Source organism: Cricetulus griseus, chromosome 5, assembly GCF_003668045.3.
Source record: "Cricetulus griseus strain 17A/GY chromosome 5, alternate assembly CriGri-PICRH-1.0, whole genome shotgun sequence".
Lineage (NCBI taxonomy): Eukaryota > Metazoa > Chordata > Mammalia > Rodentia > Cricetidae > Cricetulus > Cricetulus griseus.
In genome coordinates, this window is record NC_048598.1 from 5,016,447 (window position 1) to 5,023,503 (window position 7,057).

Sequence of the window (7,057 nt, forward strand, 5' to 3'; positions counted from 1 at the left end):
GGACTGCTGTTGTATAGACACCTTCCTGCAGGAGTGCTGTTTCCTAAAACTTGAAGATTCTATGTTCAAGTTGTTTCCTAAACTTGAAGATTCTATGTGTCCTGAGAAACAGGCCACAAGGAACTCACAGCAGTAGAAGAAAACCAGACACATGACAATAAATTCACAAGGACTAAGAGAAGATCTAAAATTTATTAATAATGCAAATATTAAAATCAGTTTCTTTTAAAGGGTCAAGAATCAATGTCCCAGGAGAATATAGCTGCAATGAATAAAAATTTTAAAGAAAAAAAAATGCTTCCAACATGAATTCTCTACCAGGAAAAACTACCAGACAGACATGAGGATAAAAACTATTTGAACATTCAAGGTCTCAACGTTTTCCTTCCATGCTCTTTCCTTACGAAGTGTCTGTCATAAGACGAAGGAAAAGTGGATCAAGGGAAAAAGTGGTATGACTTTAAAAGCGCATCCGTAGTCTTAGAACATTCCAGAATGTCTGTTCTGCTCCCATCCAGACTGGACATGGTGGGGGGAGCGTTGGGGGGGTAAAAAAGATCAATTATGATATTTTGGGGTGCAAACCTCAGCTCAATTCCAGGAGCCTGAATCTCACATTGTCTTTCAGATGCTGGCTAATTACCACCTGATGGCTTGGCCTCCGTGGAGAATGTCTCCTAGTTTGCATAACAACAGACCTAGGCCCTGGGTGGGCCCACACCTATTCTGAGGGCTTGCATGTGTGCCTAGGACTGGTGAGAGGCTGGTGAAGATGTGCAGTTTTAGGGGTGCCTCTAGTATTAAATGAAAAATTAGATATCAGCTTTATACAACAAACCATCTATTCACCCGAGGTAGAAGGCACAGACAGATCAAAGGATTCCATTCAAGTCCAGCCCGATGAAGCCTCCTCCTCCTCTTCACTCTCTTCCTGTTGCTCCTTCCTCACATTTCTTTACTCTCTTGCCTCCTGCCCTCTCACTGTCCCCTCCATCTTCCCTCTCTTCTCTGTCTTCTCCATTAGAAGCCACAAAACCTGACAGAGATGCTGCCTGGGCATTTACTGCTCTTCAATCCTGCCCTGTGAGCCTTGTCCCTGTAGCCCTGACCTCTGACTGCCGCTGTCAATGTGTGGTCGGCTTCACTCTGAACGCTAACTCAACACTAAGGAGGAGCCGTCTTAGCTGTGTGCTTCTTCGTCATTCTCCATTGCCCCGGCTTGGGTTCTTCAGTGCTCTGTGTGTTCAGTTCCCAGCTCTGTCCACTTTACAAGAGGCCCAGGGGTCTTCCTTATGGAGAGTCACTCTACAGTTGAGCAAGCTATGGGGTGTGGTAGGGGACACCATGCCAGGACCGGTCTGTCTAGCCACCTGCTTTGCCGTTGCCTGGAGCTGCAGACTTGGTTCAGATTCTGTCACCTGGGCTGAGTCAAGTGCCCTTCACACTTGCTGATGGACCTCTTTTAATTAATCTTCCAGGAAGCAACTCCTGTCACTTCCCTGACCTTAATTCCTCCCTCTCATGGCACACAGCTGACTTGTCACCTCTTTGGAAGTCTTTCCTTCGGGTCATTTTCAGATTTGAACTGAAGATAAAAGCATAGCTCTGACAGGATTTTCCCACTTGGACTACTTTATTGACAGGTAGCAAAAGCAAGATGGAGGCGACCCTTTGGGGTTCTGAGGCAGTGACAGTGAGAGGAGCCACCAGATTCTTAACAACTGTCACTTGGGACAGGTGTCCCCATTGTTACTGTAGGGGCCAGAGGAGCTGTCCGCCATCATTGACCCCTTAGTTTTCTCTAGAGCCCTTGACTCCGGGAAAGGTTCGCCCCTTCCTTGATCAATCATCTCTTCCTCATCTTTCCTTTATTCTTCTTGTATCCCTCGTTGTCATGGCAGTCATAGTCTCCAATCCCTCATCATTTCACATTCTTCTTTCAATGGCTGAGTTTTCCTTGCTGTGCCAATATTTCTTCCATTCCATCTTTTAAATTATTAGCATGGATCTTTCTGGTCACAGGTCACAGTTTCTATTTGGAAAGTCTGTTTTGGAGTGGTAGCAGTAGAACTCCAGTTACCAGGTGTCTCCCAGGCTTCTGTACTCCACCCGATTCGGTTGGACACTCACCTGTTCCTATTCAGTTGGAAGCTCTCTTGAGACTTTTTTAAAAACTGTCTTTTCTTGCCCTGTTGGGCCTCACTCAGTTGTTGGGATACCCATGGATCCCAGGTCCCCGTCTTTAATAGCTCAAGTGCCTGGCAGCCACTGAAACTCCCTGGCTCGGGACTACTAGGTTTAGAGTTGAGAATGAAGGGGGAGTGGGATGAAGGCAGGCCGTTCTTGGATTGCAACTCTGTGCAAGAAAGCCACAGAGTTGAACATTTAAGTCACATTACACTGTAGTCCCAAAAATCTCAAAAGGGGTGGGGAGGTGACTTTGAGTGTTGTGTTCTATACAGCACTGGAATGACAGCCTTTAAAGCACTACTGTGGAGTGAGTGGGGCCAGTTTCTCCTCCGTGAATCCAAGCCATCCTTCCTGAATTCCCATGTAGCAAGCATGTACCCTAGTTTGCTTTTCTGTTGCTGTAGTAAAACATCGTTACTAAAACGTAGGATTTATTTCAGCTTACATTTTATAGTCTATCACTAAGGGAAGCCAGAGCAGGGACTTAGGGCAGGGACCTGGAGGTGGGGACTGAAGTAGAGACCACGGAGGAAGCTCTTACTGGGCTTTTTGTCTGTCTGTCTGTCTGTTTACTTGACTTAGTTTGCTTTTTTATACATCTCAGGATGACCTACTGAGGAGCAGCACTAACAGGACTGGGCAGGGCCCTCCTACATCTGTTTTTAATCAAGAAAAAGCCCCACAGACTTGTCTACAGTCCAGTCTGATGGAGCCATTTCCTCAACTGAGGTTCCCTCTTCACACATGGCTTTATCAAGTTGACAAAAACAAAAACCTAACCAGCTCAGCATGCATTAAAACAAGTGTATGCTATAAGCCTGCCTCATCCTTATGATTGCCACGTCCTCCAATCCTTGTCCACGTTTTCTCTTTGACTGCAGAAATAGCAATGGTAGGCAGGGGTGACGCTGGAGAGATGGCTCAGTGATTAAGAGCACCTGCTGTGCAATCATGAAGCCCTAAGTTCAGATCCAAGCACTCAGGTAACAAGCCGGCTTGAGGTCCAAAGGATCTGATGCCCTCTTCTGGCTTCTGTTTGTACACACACACACACACACACACACACACACACCACAGATTAAATAAAATAAACCTTACCAAAAAAAAAAGAAAGAAAGAAAGAAAGATAGATAGAAAGAAAGAAAGAAAGAAAGAAAGAAAGAAAGAAAGAAAGAAATAGCAACAGAAGACGAAAGCTCTTGGGAAAATTATGGAGTGTGTGTAGTTGCCAGAGTGTTACAGAAAAATGCTGCAGCTGCAGACAGGGCTATCTGCATTTTCTAGAAGACACTGAGATTTCATCTGTATAGCACAAATCATAGTCAGTGAGATGGGGGTGCACCCCCAAAGGCACAGCAATGCCAGATGCACACAGTGTGGCACTGGGGTGTTGGGGAAGGTGACTGATACACACAGAGATTGGAGGACCCTCACTAGTCAGGCAAAGTCACTTTCTTGTGCTAAGGCAAGACTGGCCAGTCTGATTTGCTCCCTTGCCCTTTCTTCATTCAGTCTCAATATCCATCTCCCCCTCCTTCCCTTATTCAGCATATGTCACTCCATTTTGGTTTGGTCCACTGGGCATGAGTTTAGCTCCGGGGAATAGTCTCTGTGAGGTGAGTTCATTCAACACTACTTTAGGACACTGGGCAAGCTACGTTCCCTCTATGAACTTAACTCCCTCATCTTTAAAATGGCAATTAATATAATATAATAGCTTTGCCATTTTGTGATGATGACGTGGGAGACAGACATTTTAGACACAGTAATTCCTGACATCAGTTCTCCACACATGAGAGGAGACTATGCCCCCCTTTATAACTACTCAGACTGCATTTGCTTGAATTTACAAACAGACTTTTCAATTTTAGTATTTAATCTTCAACAGACTAGTTACAAAATATGGGGGATGGCTCTCTTTCTTGAGTTACAAAATGACAACTCTCTGAAATTGGCGTCAGTGATGCTGGAATTTTCTCTGCCAGGAATAAAAATAGAGTGAAATTCGCACCCTCATCAGCTGAGTTCAGGCCCCAGAGAGACTGGCAACTGTTAGCACATCATTGTGGGGACACCAAGTGCCTGGCATAATTCGAGGTCTAATTGTAGGACCTTAACATCACTGGCCTTTTTGGCAGGGGTGGCTCCTAGTGCAGATCAACGAGGACAAATAGCTTGGACATATTAGCACTTGACTTCACAGCCAAGTGTGCTCACAGGACACCTGCCCAGCGCTAAGCATGGAGCATCAGGAGGAATCCATAGAAGTGTAAGAGGCAGAATGTTCCTTTGAAAAGTCAACCATCTCCAAGACTTAGTGACTTCTACATTATTTGCTTTAAGGTGGTGGTGTGGATCTGGACAAAATAAGACACAGAACCTCTTCACTTCAGAGTCTAAGGATCAGGAAGGTATATAGTTCACGCAAAACTCATAGTAAGTAAAGGAAAATAGTTGGGTGTGTTGGATCATGTCTGTAATCTCAATGCTGTGGAAGATAAGGCGAGAGCATTGTGAGTTCAAGGCCAGTCTGGCCTACACATTGAGTTTGAAGCCAGCCTAGGGTACATAATAAGCTTGTGGTCAGTCTGGGATAGTTAGTGAGGCTTTGTGTCAAAAAATGGGGAGCAGAATGGATAAATGTCCCAATGGTTAAGAGCATTTGCTGCTCTTACAGATGACCTAGCTTTGGTTCCCAGCACCCCAAGCAGGCATGTGGTGCACAGACAAATGGAGGCAAGGAATTTTATACTTATTGAATAAATAGGGAGAATAATTTTCAAATGCTAGTTTCTGAATGCAGATTTAATAATAAAGTCCTTCCAAATCCTGTAACTTCCTTTGATTATATCGGGCAAGCTGAATGGGGCATGTGACCCGGTTTTTATACATGGTCCCCTTTTAGCAAACACACAGGTGCAGAAAGGATCCCCAGGAGAAAGCATGAGAGTATGCAGGTTGACTGGCGACACAATGACGCAGGCCACGTACAGACCACAGGTGGTGGCTTTGGTGGCTCCCTTCACTTCTACAGTGCAGGTGCAAGATCCCTCACACCATGGCTCTGGCCATGCTTGAGGGCCTTTCAAGAAGCTCCTGGGAAGAAATACCCTGAAAGGGAGATCTGGTCTACCAGGATTTGGGAAGGAAAAGGGGTTCCCTTATCCCCATACTAATACTAACAACCTGATAAATATTCACAGATTATTTGTTTAAAAAGCACAGTGAAGAACCCGATATGGGGCTATTCCTGCTTCCAGGGCTAGTCTGCCCCAAAATCCCTCTCGAGCATGTAGGTTATTTGCAATTTTCTGCTCACACTGTCTGTCTCCTAACTGAATTCTTTCCCTGAAGAAAAGAACTAAGAAGTCTTCACCCGTTAACAGCGGAAGCAGACAGTCCGTGTCAGCAGCTTCTCTTACTTGTTTCACGATGGGGCCTGTTTTCTCAGGTGGCTCCATTGGTATGACTTTCTTTCAGCAAGAGGTCAGTTCTAGGCTCCTTTACAAAAATGTCCAGAGAGACTGTAGGGGGAAAAATCCCTGGAGACAGACGGCCAGAGAAGCTACTCACATAAAACCTCCTCCTAAGGGTGACAGCCCTGGTCTGGATTTCACAGTCCCTGGATTCTCCAGAGTGGGCCCTGAGGCAAGCTGTTAGCTTCCCAATGGTTTCATTCTCATGGGGGGTAGTTACTACTGCACCTACATCTGGGCTATTTTAAGAGTTTAACTTTTGCATCTATGGTGCTGTGCTAGTAATAGCTCATGCCTGCAGTGAGAAGAAGAAGAAAGAACAAACACCTTTAGTTCAGTTCCATCAAACTGATGTCCAACTATGAAATAATTTACTTTTATTTAAAAGAGACGTTGGGGCTGGAGAGACGGATTTGTGGTAGAGCACTCGTGTTCATGCCGGACAACCCAAACCTGTCTCCTGGACTTGTGTGCTGAGGGAGAGCCCACGCCCACACCAAGCATGCCATGACGACATATCCACAGCTTCTCCTGATAGCAGAGACAGAGCTGTGCCTTAACTCCTCTGCCTTCTGTGTAAAATTCCCAGTAACTTCCTGTTCTCAGTCACACACAGCACGTTTTCCCTCCCCTCTTCCTCCGCCACTGTCAGAACTCTGCTCACACATTTCCTTTTTGCATCGAGATTAAGTTGTCGTTAGACACCTTGCTATAGACTAACTCTTGTCAAACCCCCGGTTCACACACTGTCTGGAGAGACAGGCTCCTTAAGACAGCAGATGAGAGGAAAAGAGTACAGAAGAGAGGGCCCTGGTCCAACAAGGTTAATGGCCTCAGAAGAGGGTGAGGCACCAACTGTGTACACACGGAAGACCATACGAGGCCACAGAGAGACAGTGGTCAAAGGAGAGGCCCCACCAGAAAACAGTCCTTCCAGCATCACTTTGATGTTGGACTTTCAGGTCGCAGAATTGCAAGAACACAGATTTCTCCTGCTTTAATCAGCCAGTCATCGTGGCTCATCATGAGCGCTCTAACAGTCAAACACAGATGCTTCCAACAAACTGAACTCTCGGCTCCCAAGATGCCAAGAGTGAAACCACTATCGCTAGTGAGGAGTGAAGCCATGGGAACCTCAACTGTCCCTGTCTGAACGGGAAGTGTTTTAAAACTAGAGTCTCATAAAGAGAGCTTCGGGGATGGCTCAGAGGGTAAAAGCGCTTGTCACACAAACTTGAGACCCTGAGTTCAAATCCCCAGAACCAGTGTAAAATCAAGACCCATAGTGTCAGTGTCAGCAATCTCAGCACCACTACAAGGAGGCAGAAGCAGAGACAGGGGAATACCCAGGATCATATTCTGCCAGCCTGGCACACACACACCAGCAAGCC